Below are 13755 nucleotides of genomic sequence, written 5' to 3'. Positions count from 1 at the left end.
AGTCTGGGAGGTTGAGGCTTCAGTGAGATGTGATTGGGCAGCTACACACAAGCCTGGGTGACAGAGTGAGGCTCTGTCTCAAAAGCAAAAGAGAAAGATTCAATCTTAACTGTACTTTTTAAAACATCAATATGCACATATAAACATTTTTTCTTTTAAGAATAGAAGTATCCCAGTTAATAATCATTACTGTAAACCCATTTGTTACTCAGACTTTACCTTTTAATTAGGTTTTTAAAAAAATAAGATGTGAGCTCATTGAAAGGTCCAATCTTGGCCGGGCATAGTGGCTTGCATTTGTAATTCCACCCCTTTGGGAAGCCAGAGCTCAGGAGTTTGAGACTAGCCCAGGCAACATAACAAGACCTCACTAGCGCAACATAGTGAGACCTCGTCTCTACAAAAATTTTTTAAAAATTAGTTGGGCGTGATGGTGCACACTTGTAGTCCCAGCTATTTGGGATGCTGACTTGGGAGGATTGCTCAAGTCTGGGAGGCCAAGGCTGCAGTGAGCTGTGATTGCACCACTACACTCCACCTTGACTGACAGATTGAGATACTGTCAAAAAAAAAAGGTAAATCTTAACTGTACTGGATTGACACATCAATACATCTATATAAACAATCTCTCTCTTAAAAATAAAAGTACCCCACTTAAAAATTATTGATATGCATGGGAATTACCTACACATTTTTAATTTGTTTTGGTTTGGATTTTTATTGAAAGGAAACACCTAGAAACGTTACCTAAAATCTAGATTTTGATAAAAATAGGCTTGAATTTGGTCTAAGAATTTCAAAATAGGTATAAGTTTTATCTGAGAATTTGTCTTTCTAAAAAGGACAGATATTACAGCACATGGTAGATACAAGGTCTCTTTTATCTAAAATAAATAAAATTTGGTGAATAAAAATTTTTTAATTTGACCTGAGGTTAGAGGACAAATCAAAACACCTGTACAATGTGTTATCTGTAGAAGTTTATTTTTTAATAACGACATAAACTATTAATAACCAAAAGTTATAGTAACTTATTAACTAAAGTGAGCAGAATTCCTATTATGGTATCTATGGAAATGCTTTCTTAGAGTAAAATATTCTCTTATCTTGCAAGGGCACTGGTTAATAACCGTGATGATTTGGAAGTCAATGTCTCATAAAGTAGCAGACCCCTTTTCACACCCATAGCTGGCCTTCACAGAGTTATCAAAAAAGCAGTCATTTACACAAGAGCAGATAATTTTTTTAGGTTCTTTTAAGTTTATATGACGATGTTGTTATAAAATTTAAATCAATTTTCCTACAAGATTATCTGACAAAATTTTATGTTATAATATCACAATATGATATGTAATATAAAGTAATATAATAAAATTTTGTCCAATATGATGTCATATTATAATGTATGTTATTTCATAAAATATATTAAAAAATCAAAATGTTATATTATGATATCACAATGTATTATACCATATATATTATGGTATAATATGATATCACAATGTATTACTTATGATATATATATACATTGTGGTATCATAGTACATATATTATGATATCACAATGTATTATGACATCATTATGTAAATTATGTCTGACATATATTATATCACAACATATTATATTACATTGTTACAGTATATATTATATTACATTATATTATATTATATTATATTATATCATATTATATTATATTATATTATATTATATTATATTATATTATATTACATAGTCTAGCTAACTGACATGGCCCAGCAGACTGCCCAGGGCATGAACTACTTCCATGACAGGAATATTATCCAAGGAGATCTCAAGTCTAATAACATTTTTTGACACAAAGCGTTCCCAGTAAAGATGAGTGACTCCTGTCTGACCACAGTGAACACTCAATGAAGCAGGGCCCAGCCCTCGGAGCAGCCTTCACGTTCTGTTTTATGGATCGCAGCTGAGGTGATTTTTATGCAGAACCTAAACCCCTTCAGCTTCCAGTCAGACGTCTATGCCAGTGCGGTTGTGCTCTAAAAGCTCATGACTGGCTCACTGCCTGATAGCCACATTGGCAGCTATGACCAGATTATCTTTATGGCGGGCTGTGACTCTTTGTCCCTGGACCTCAGAAAAATCTCCAGCAACTGCCCCGAGCCATGCGGGACCTGCTGTCTGACTGCCGCAAGTTCCAGTAAAAGGAGTGGCTCCAGACTCTGGCCACAATTTTTCTGCTGTGAGGGTCACTCCCCAAGATTGAGGGAAATACCTCCAAACCTTCCTTTTATCAAACCCAGGCTGATGAGTTGCCTTCCTGCCTACTGAGCACACGCTGTCTTGAGCCTTAGGCTTCACTCCCAGCCACTAGGGAGCTAATCTTAGCCCGCCATGCCAAGGATCCTTGCCCACCAACTATCACTGTTTTATCTCTGTCCTGAAGTTGCAGCAGAATCTCATATTCCCCACCTGTTAGATGAGGGGGTCCCTATGTGCTTTCCCAGTTCTTCTGAAACTGAAAAACCCTTAAGGATTGAGCCCCTGCCCCCCTCCATCATTTTGTTTCTTGGCTTAGGAGATACCTCTAAATTTGGGGAACTCCTTCATCTCATATGGCTAAATTTTCTAGCAGAGATTTCACTCAGAATCTCTCTGGAATTTGTGCCTGATGTGACTTCCACTGGACTTTGGGGTTCGGCACATCATGTATTTTGGGAGTTGCCTTTTTGTCCTCTCCTCCATTCAAGGACTACTCTCTTACTTCACCAAAATACAGAGAATTTTGCTGAAAAAACAATAAAGTGTTTCAAATAAACCTTCCCAACCTTTGCCTCTGGGGAAAACATACTTTTTATTAAATTATTTATGTATGTATTTGACCTCTGCTCTAAAAAGAGACACTACTCACTTCACACAAGGCTGTCAGTTATTTAAAAACATCCTTGAAAAGATTGTCCCAACAGAAGCTTATATAAGACATAAAACAAATTAACCAACAGGTCTATAAAAATTGTCTCCCAACACAACATGCCCTTAAAAATACAAAAATATTAGTACAAACATTATAAAAAACACTGTGAAGCTTTTTCAAATAATTAAAATAGAGGTGCCATCTTATCCACCAATTTCACTTCCAGATATATAACCAAAGAAAATAAAATTAGTCTCTAGAAGAGACATCAGCACTTCTAAATTCATTGCAGAATTATTTACAATGACTGAGACATGCAAACAATCTATGTATCCATTAATAGATGAATGGATAAAGAAATTATGGAACATTTATATAAAGGAATATTATTCAGCCATAAAAAAGAGAATTCTGCCATTTGCAAGAATATGAATTAACCTAGAGGACATTAGCTTAAGTGAAATAAGCTAGACACAGAATGACAAATACTGTTTGATTTCATGCATATATGAAGCCAAAAATGTCAAAGTCATAGAAACAGAGAGTACACAGTGGTTCCTAGGGGGTGGTGGATGGAAGAAATGAAGACATATTGATCAAAAGTACAAACTTTTAGATATAAAATAAACAAGTTCTGGTGATTTAATGTACAGCATGGATGTCCATGAATGCTGTCTTAGGCTATCCCTATTTCTGTAACAAAATATTTTAGAATAGGTAATTCATACAGAGTCTAAACTTAGTTCTCACAGTTATGGAGGCTGAGAAGTCCAAGACCAGGGCACCAGCAGGTACACCTAATAGTACCTGCTAATCACATTAATTTGATAATTACACTATATGTATGTATGTACATATTAATTGGAGCATCACATTTTAACCCTATGTTGTTTTTATGAAAATGTTACTCCTGTACAACTTTATTCTCTCTTTCCCTCCTAGTTTGGGTACTAATATTTAACTCTAAATATGTTACAAATACAACAATATGTTTTTATAGTTATCTGCTTATATAATTTTATTTGTTTTAAATAAGTTGAAATAAGAAAAAAGAGCACTTGTATATTTACAGGTTTGTTTTGTTAAACTTATTCATTGTATTATTTTAATCTTTCAGTTTTACTAATGTATTTTTTAAAATCTTTGTGGATACAAGTTATTATGTGGAAAAATTTTCTTAGCCCAATATATCTTTTCTTGAACCCACCTTCTCTGTGCTGTTATTGGCAAATAAATTAAATTTCCTTATATTATAGCACTGAAGATTCAATTACAAACAATATTACAAAGTTGCTTTTGACAATCAGATAATATGAGAAAAATATTTCTTATACGGCCTTAAATATTTGTTACATTTACTAGTCTTTTTTGTCTTTTTTGGGCATTGAAATTATCTGGGATTAGGCCGGGCACAGTAGCTTATGCCTGTAATCCCAGCACTTTGAGAGGCCAAGGTGGGTGGATCATCTGAGGTCAGGAGTTCAAGACCAGCCTGACCAACATGGTGAAACCTCATCTCTCCTAAAAATACAAAATTAGCTGGGCATAGTAGTGCATGCCTATAATCCCAGCTACTCGGGAGGCTGAGGCAGGAGAATCACTTGAATCCAGGAGGTGGAGTTTTCGGAGAGCCGAGATCGTACCATTGCACTCCATCCTGGGCAATGAGTAAAACTCTGCCTCAAAAAAAATAAAAAATTATCTGGGATTACTTGCATTCAGCCTGAAAACTTATTTTTATTCTTTCTCAAATGATCTGTCTGCATCAAGAAATTGCCTCAGTTTTTATTTATCTGAAAGTCTTTATTTTTATTTTATTTTTAATTGATAGTTTTCCTGAGGATAAAATTTTTAGTGGACAGTTTTTTGTCTTTGAGCATTGAAATACATATATTCTTAGAAGTTGAAAAGCTTTTAAGAAGAAACAAAATTCAAGACCTGAGAATATTCAGCGATATGAGAAATTCAGAAAGGAAGGAAATGCTTTCTGAGGAGTGAACCACAGGTACTATATGAGTATAGATAATGTGCACCCTACATAGGTGTGATTGTGGATGTGTGGATGTTTGAGATATGTACAATTTATTTGTTGTAAAATAAAATGCTCAGGTACATTTTAAATAATTTATATGAGATAGTTGGGGTTAATCAAGATAAACGGGTAAAATTAAAATGATAATGTTGGTAATAATTTTGACCATGCAATAAATAATACTGATGATAGGATATCTCTTGCTTTTTTCAGATATGTAAAATATGATTTCTCTTCACCATTAAGATGACCATGTTCCATGTATGATACTATTAAAAATTGCCCTTATTTTCCAAGCTGGTAGTAGACTCACAGCCAACACCTTCCTCCTTTTCTTCTGTATCTTCACACTCCCTCTGGACTGCAAGCCTAAGCCCACTGACCTCATCGCCTGTCACCTGGCCCTTGTCCACTTAGTGATGCTCCTCACTGTGAGCTTCTTGGCATCTCCAGACCTGTAAGTGTCACTGTATTCTCAGAATGACTTCAAGTATAAGGTATTCTTCTACATGCATAGAGGGACGAGGGCTCTCCATCTGCGCCACCTGCCTCCGGAGTGTGCTCCAGGCTATCACCATCAGCCCCAGCACCTCCTGGTCGGCAAGAATTAAACAGAAATTTACACGTTGCATCTTTCACTTCTTTGGGTTCTCAGTTTGTTTCTCAGTAGTAACCTGCCCTCCTCTACTGTGGCCTCTTCTAATGTGACCAATAGCAATGTGCTAAGTATCAGTAAATACTCTTCACTTTCTTATATAAGCTACATCATCAGGAGTCTGTTTTTCATGCTGCCACTACTTACAGATGTCTTCTTTGTAGCAATCATGTTACTCTCAAGTGCATACAGGGAAATTCTTTTGTCCAGACATCAGAGACAACCCCAGTACCTTCCCAGCACCAACCTCTCTGCAAAAGCATCCCCAGAGAAAAGGATCACACAAACCATTCTGATGCTGGTGAGTTGCTTTGTGGTCATGTACTGGATGGGTCTCATAATCTCATCACCTTCAACCCTATTATGGGCTTATGACTCAGCCATCGTGGGTATCCTGATGCTTGTGGGTGATTTCTGTTAGCCCTTTTGTGCTAATTAGTTCTGATAAAAGAATAATCGAAATCTTGCATAATGTGTGATATAAATATCATAGATGATTAATAAATAATGAAAATGATTATCTGAAAAACAGATTTTGACATCAAATTTTTCAAGAAGCAGGCAATTTTTAAACTTTTTAAATTTAAAATATATTATCTTATTACACTTTTATTTCATCTAAATATTTTTGAAACCTATGCTGCCAAGAACTTGGTGGTTTCTTTAGTTCAAAGTCCACCATAATAGTTCCCTGTGTCCACAAGTTTCTTATATTTAATTTTGATTCCCTAAATTTTATATAAGACAACTTTTCTATCTTCTTGAAGTGTATACTTAAGATGCTCCTGTTGGTAGATAAAATTTCTCTGTGTGTGTGTGTGTGTGTGTGTGTGTGTGTGTGTATGTGTGTGTTTTATTTTTGAAGGTTATTTAGTTTACCCTTCCTTATTTATTAAAAATATGCTAGCTATGTATTCAATTATAGGTTGAACAATAATTTTTCAGCACTCTTAATATTTCCTTCTCAGTTTTCTGGCTCTGCATGGGCTGTGGAGATTTTACTCTCACCTGTGTAGATTCTCTGTCTCATGGTTTTTAATTTTCTTCATTCTCTTTGGTGTTACGCAGTTTGACTTATCATGTTGGATATCTTTTTTTATTGCTCTCTCATTTTTTTTTTCTTGGAGATGGAGTCTCACTCTGTTACCCAGGCTGGAGTGTAATAGTGCAATCTTGGCTCACTGCAACCTCCACCTCCTAGGTTCAAGCGATTCTCCTGCCTCCGCCTCCGGAGTAGCTGGGATGACAGGCACCCACCACCATGCCCAGCTAATTTTTCCGTATTTTTAGTAGAGATGAGGTTTCACCATGTTGCCAGGCTGGTCTCGAACTCCTAACCTCAAATGATCCACCCACCTTGGCCTCCCAAAGTGCTGAGATTACAGTCGTGAGCCACTGCACATGGCCTCTTCATTGCTCTCTTTTAGGCACACGTCTGGTTTTTAATTTTAGAAATTTGTAAATAATTATTTATTAGTATGATTTATTATTTGTATGGATTCAGGTGAAATAATTGTGCTTTATTCTTTGTCATTCTATTCTTCGCATGTGTATAATTACATTCATATTGCTATTATTTTGTTTCTCTTTATTTGGTTATATTCATTCTGCTCAAAATTCCAGTTCATTAATCCAGTTTACTAACTCTCTCATCATCAACTTAGTCTAATTTTATAATTAATTCACATATTGTATGTTAAATTTCTTTATGTTTAAATTATTCAATTTCTATTTGACTCTTCCAAATTTGCTTGCTCAGTTTATAGTTTCCTGCTCTTTCAAAAATTATTTTGATACCTTTTCCCCATTTGTTTTTACTTAAACATTTAAAATATTTAAATTTAATATTTTATATTAATATCTATAAATGTAAATATATTTATAATACTTTTTACATTTAAAATATTATAAATATATTTCCAGTATGCAAAGTATATGTGATATCAAATTTCTTCCAACCCAGCCAGGCACAGTGGCTCACACCTGTATTCCCAGTACTTTGGGAGGCAGAGGCAGGCGGATCCCAGGCCCAGGGCTCACAGTAAGCATACAGACAAGTGGGCACAGACTCACAGACCAGACGGACAACCAGCCACGGCCGGGCCAGACGTGTGGACACAGGGCCAGTGTCACATACAGACCACGGGGAGACATGGCACTAGGGGACACACAGACTTGATGCCACAATGTGGGCAGGGCATAGAGCTCGAGGGACCTGGGCAGCGGCCGCTTGGTATTTCTGCACTGGAATCCTGTGAGACAAGGGTGGTGGCTGCTCTGGAGATCCCTGGGGCGGTCCCTCACGGCCCCTCTGGGCTTAGTCCGTCTTCCACACTGTTGAGCAGCTTTCCACCTCATGGCAGAGGATAAACACTGTGGTCATATCCAGGCAGACCCGGCCCAGACGGGGGACAGTGCCTTCGTAGAAGGCCTTGAGCCCCTCAGGATCTGCAGCGGCAGTCCCGTGTGTTCAGCGTTTGTGCTTCTCCAGGCCCCGCATCCGGGTCTTGATCCCGTGCATGGGAGCGTTTCCCAAGACACTGGCTGCGCCCACAATGGCTCCGAATGCCCCAGCGACCAGCCAGTTCATGGGCTTGCTCGGGTTGTCCCCTCGGTACCAGCTGTGCAGGGGGGTCAGGAGAAGAGGCGCACGGCCTGGTTCCAGCCCTGCTTCTGCGCTGGAAGCCCCGGTGAGTTCCCCTTGTTTCCGCACATCTCCCTAACCCGGTGGGACACTCCTCTGCACTGGAGGTCTGGAGGGGTCTGGCCGTGGATGATCTTCACCTTAATGGTGTCCATGGGACACACGACCACCACCGCCTCCGCCACGCCGGCGCCCCAGCGGCACCGCAGCCTGCGCTGCTGTAAAGCCGTCCCTGGGCTTCCCGCCTCTGGCTGCTGAGGAACTGGGACATTCGGAACCCAAAGCCGCCTTGGGGATGGAGCAGCAAAGCAGGGAGCCGAGGCGGCGGTGCCTGCCCGGGACGCCGTGGCCGCGACAATGTGCACGCGGGATCCATGCGCGGTGCCCGGTGGGTGCCAGCGCTCGTCCGGCTGCAGCTACATCCTCCCGCGCTCCATGGAGAAGGGACGCTGATTTCGATGTCGCGGGCCTGGCCGCCTGCCCAAGGTCGCCTTACCCGTAGCCTCCGCGGCTGGGCCACGGCGGGCGGGAGGTGGGCGCCCAGCGTGGTCTGAGGTCCCAGCCTCCTGAATTCCGCACTGATTCAGCCTCCTGAATTCCTTAATTTGGTTTTAGCACAAATAAAGATCTCTCTAAAGATAAAAAGGGATGTGTTGGCTTCTAATTTTTGTTAAAAGCAATAGCATATGTTGTATAAGATAGTGCATTGGGGTAAATGGGTTATTATTTTTATTTTTTTCATCAGCCCACTGACATTGAAAGGGGATAAATAGTTTTTAGGTTATTTATGAGCAATTTTCCCTCAGATAGGCCTTAGTGTAGGGGTTTGTGGTCATGTAGCTGAGAGGGTAGGCAGGGATTAAAAGTCGTTATGGCAGTAATAACCTTCTGAAGACCAGGAAATTCAAACCCCTCTCATGGTAGTTTACTAATATCTCCTGGGTTTGCTGTGCCTTCCCTTTGTGCCTCTTCCCACACATGGTTTCTTGCACTTGGCCCAGCTATATTCCACTGTTCTTTTGACTCCATGCTTCTTAGCCTGGTGGCAGTGGTGAGGGAGTGAGGAGATCTCTAATGTTCTGAGGAAGCCTCAGACTTAGCACTGTCAGCTGGGGTGTGGGGTTACTGACATTTGAAGAGTTTCCTGCCCCTCCTGTAGATGCAATGCCAGGACAAGAGCACATTCCTGTCCCTCCTTGTCCATGGTAGGGGATAGATGCTCCTTCTCCATGTTCTTAACTCCCAGTTGAAGTTGGCCTGCAACAGTGCCCTGCCAATTAATAATTTATTTTCTTTAGTGTGGGGAAAAGAGAGATCGGCCCGTTACTGTGTCTATCTAGAAAGAAGTGGACATGGGAGACTCCATTTTGTTCTGTATTTGAGATGCTGTTAATCTGTGACCCTACCCCCAACCTTGTCCTTGCAAGAGACATGTGCTGTGGTGACAAGCGGAGTCTCCGAGGGGTCTCGCTAACTATGCCCATCTTGGATCGGAGCCTTCAGATATCAATCCACGTCTCAAATGGGCTGGTTCAGGGTTGAATCCACATGTTTAGTAAATCTGACTGTTGTCCCAAAGAAACCAGAGCAAGTCTGCCAGCGTTTAATGGATTTTGGGCTGTGCAAGATGTGTCTTTGTTAAACAAGTGCCTGAAGGCAGCTTGCTGCTTAAAAATCCTGCCCGTCCCTGGGCAATGGAATATCTCGGTGTAAAACCCGATTGTATGTTCTGTTTACTGAGCAAGGAGAAAACCACCTTACAGCATAAGGTGGGACTTGCTGGCGGGACTTGCTGGCGCAATGCTGCTAAGAGGTTTATGGAGATGTTTGCATATGCATATCAAGGCACAGCATTTTCCTTTGAACTTACTCATGTCACAGAGATCTTTATCCATATGTCTTACTGCTAATTTTCTCCCTAAAATGATCCTATTGTCCTGCCACTCCCTTATCTTTAAGATGGTAAAGATAATTATCAATAAATATTAAGGGAACTCAGAGACCGGTGCCAGCGTGGGTCCTCTGTATGCTGAGCGCCGGTCCCCTGGGCCCACTTTTTCTTTCTCTATACTTTGTCTCTGTGTCTCATTTCTTTTCTCAAGTCTCTCATTCCACCTAACAAGAAACGCCCACAGGTGTGGAGGGGCAGGCTACCCCTTCATTTATGGGAGATGCATCTGTGCAGAAATGCGGGTGTTGGCCTTGTTTCTCCACCCTCAGTTTCGGGAGTTTTTCCCCAGTGCCTTGTGGCTCAGGTTTGGATGCTCTTTCTCTGCAGAGTAGGCCTTGTGTCATATAGGGGAGGTGGGAGGAGCGTGTCTCCAGAGTTGTAGCAGTGGATGGGATAGTGGTCCCTCCCTATCAGTACTGTGGGGGAAGCATTCTCAGGATTCTATCCTGCTTCCCTGACAGGCCTTGTAGGTTTCCTAGAAAAATTATACACAATGGTGTAAACCCTATGTCTGTAGACTCCAAAGTTTTACATTCTCCTCACCCACACACACACAGCCACCAGGAACTAGTTCAAAAGTTCTGGCTTAATTGTATCAGTTTTCATGGTTTTCAGGGTGCACAAAAAAACCTGGGGCCTTTGTGACCTACAAGCTTGTGCATCCCCTGATGTTGGGTTTGTAGTCTGCCCCGTGACCTCAGTTCTCTAAAGGGCTCAGGAGAAACCATCCATTCATTTGCAGTTTCTCCAGGGATTTGTTTGCTTGTTTAATGTGTAGGCGCAACTCTTTGTCAGGTCTCTGTATCTGTCAGGTCTCTGAAACTTAACTCAGAAACTAGTATTTTTAAACACATTATCATACTTTTAGTGCTCCTCTATCTATGCTAATTGTTCTTCAGTATTTTTTATATTTGTATGTCTTTATCTATTTTTAAACCAGGTTTAATTCCTTCTTAATCTAATTCATAACTTTCATTTCATTTATTCCCCTTTTCAAACATTTAAAGTATTGTGTGTTTCGAGTGGAGGAGGTCAGATTATAATTGACATTTGTCCTTGACTACTGGACATACCACTTCAGCCCCGATTACAGTTATACCTGAAGCCAGATCTACCCTTACCATGTATTTATTTTACTATTCAATAAATATTAACTTATCATGAATGGTATATTTTGCTACAGTTGCAGGTTTATGAACCTGAATAGACAATAAAATAAATAAATACCAAATTACATGGCTTCAGGAGGGTATAATTTTTTAAGTTTTTTGGCTCATTAAAATACTTTTGTCTTTTTGTGATTTGCAACCTTGAGTGATTTCCTTGAAATAGGAACCAGAGTTGAAACTGAAGTAGTAGGTGTTGGTGAGATTTTGATGGCTAAGAACATCGGGCTCATTTTGTAACTGAGAGGGAAATTAGAATACATCACCAGTTCCATATGATCACAATGCATTTGGAATAATCACCATGGCAACTCATGACTTGTATTTTAGGGGAGAAGAATTGTAAAATGACCAAGCACAAAGCTGACCCAGTCTAACACGGATCTTTGTCTTTAAAACATATCCGCGATACTCATGTAGGTAGTGTTTATGCTAAGGTTCTTCTTGAATTTTCACGATTTTGCTTCTCCAGTAGTGTGTGTTACTGAGCAAAAGGGGCTTTCTATCCAAAACACCAGAACTCAAAACTGTGGCACTGGGTTTTTCTTTTTAAGAAAAAAAAAAAAAAGCTTTTTATTATAATTGCTGTTTATAATTATATAATTTTATGTTTGTTTTAATTTTTATTTCAGTATCATTTACAGTACAAGTGGTTTTGTTTACCTGGATGAATTATATAGTGGTGAATTCTGAGATTTTAGTGCACTTATCACCTGAGTAGTATATATTGTACCAAATAGGTAGTGTTTTTCACCCCTCATCCACCTCCCATCCTCTGTTCTGAGTCTCCAAAGTCCATTATATTACTCTCTATGCCTTTGCATACACATAGCTTAGCTCCCACTTATAAGTGAGAAATAATGGTATTTGATTTTTCCATTCCTGAGTTATTTCACTTAGAATAATGGCCTCCAGCTTCATTGAAGTTGCTGCAAAAGACATTATTTCATTCCTGACGTGCTGACCTTGGGTTTACTGGACACATCTCAGAGACAGGGCAGAGGATGAGGGCAAGACCCCTCTAAGGCACTCCCCCACACCCTACCACTCCTGCTCTGGAAGGACCCCTGAAGGGCACTGGAGGGGTTCAGTTATCAGTGCAAGCCAACATCCACACCTGCGAGTACCAACAGCCCCAGAGAGCAGCAGGGGCCCCTCACTTCTGAGAATCCCTCCAAGGATGTCAAGACTTAAGCCAGGGAGTAGAGAGAATCAGTCTCTCAGACCCAGAGAGGATTCAGGGAAAGGGCACAGGAGAGGCCCCAGCTCAGAGCCAGAACACAGTTCAGTTCAGTGTGGGAACTCACGGCATGGAGTGGATGGCCCTGCACGGCTGAAGAGACCAGTGTGCGGGGGCGTCTCACCCATTGTGGAGTCAGACTCTTACATTAGGTGGCGAGAGGGCGAGGTGAGAGTTACGGCCTTTCCCAACTGAATTCTGGACCAGGGCTTGAGCCCAGGCCAAATATCCCTGGGGAAAGGGCATGAGGCAGGAAGCCCTGAGCCAAGATGAACACTGGGGTGCTGTCCTCAGAGCAGCCTGGGGTGCCCTGACAGCACCCATGCCCCAGTCTGCACAAACTCCTTGCTCTGAAATTAACAGCCTGCAGAGATGTCCTCAGTATCAGAACAAGTGGGCCACACAAAGCCCTCGAGGACTCCAGGAACCCAGGTCCATGCGGTGCAGCCCTGCAAGGGCCAGATGGGCTGGGTGGAAAAGTTGACCAAGTCTTCCTTCCTTCCAGCCAAATCTGGAAGAAAAGCCCCTTGCCTGAGCTGTGTTCCTGGTACCCAGGCCTCTGTGGGCATCCCTTGGCACAAAGACCCTCTCCAAGGGGGATGGGCCAGCCCTTCCAGGACCGCCGGCCCAGCTCCAGAAACCCATGGGTCACCCCCACCGTCACCTGACTGGGCTGGGGCCTAGCAGCATGAAGGGACTTCCACAGAAACCAGGGCAGTAGGCTGCTCTCTGGCGGCACTGGGGGCGCAGGGTCTGGCCAGCATGTCCCTGGCTCAGGACACATGCCTGGAAATTAGGATTTTCTCCTCTGCTCATCTCCTGAGTAAATCAATAATTACCCTCCCTCATGTCTCAAAATTCACATCCATGTAAAAGGCGCTGGTGGGGGTGACATTTCCAGGAAGCCAAAGGCCATGTCACCCCCCTGCAAAACGGCAGAGTTCTCCCAAAAGCGGGTGAACTGGCGCTCTGGCTGGAGGACGTGGAGGGCAGCAGCACAATGGACAGCGTCTGGGGCCTCAGGCCAGTTCCACAGCAGTTTAGGAAAGCAGGCGGCTCCCTGGGCCGAAGGAGGCGCGACGCTTTGGAGGGAAACCGAGCTGAGCAGCGGGAGGTGGAGTGAGGCTGAGACCCGCCCGATTTGGGCAAAGGCGAGGTGCACTTCGCAGCGTCA

The 13755-nt window shown here is 41.7% G+C and overlaps 2 pseudogenes; both read left to right on the top strand.

Moving 5' to 3' along the window:
- The first annotated feature begins 4933 nt into the window (after positions 1-4933).
- Positions 4934-6077, top strand: LOC126950905 (putative vomeronasal receptor-like protein 4; annotated as a pseudogene).
- A 1787-nt stretch (positions 6078-7864) lies between these two features.
- LOC126950239 (uncharacterized) lies at positions 7865-9358 on the top strand (annotated as a pseudogene).
- The last annotated feature ends 4397 nt before the right edge of the window (positions 9359-13755 follow it).

This window comes from Macaca thibetana, chromosome 3 (genome assembly GCF_024542745.1).
Source record: "Macaca thibetana thibetana isolate TM-01 chromosome 3, ASM2454274v1, whole genome shotgun sequence".
Classification (NCBI taxonomy): Eukaryota; Metazoa; Chordata; class Mammalia; order Primates; family Cercopithecidae; genus Macaca; species Macaca thibetana.
This window is presented reverse-complemented; position numbering and strand designations above follow the sequence as displayed.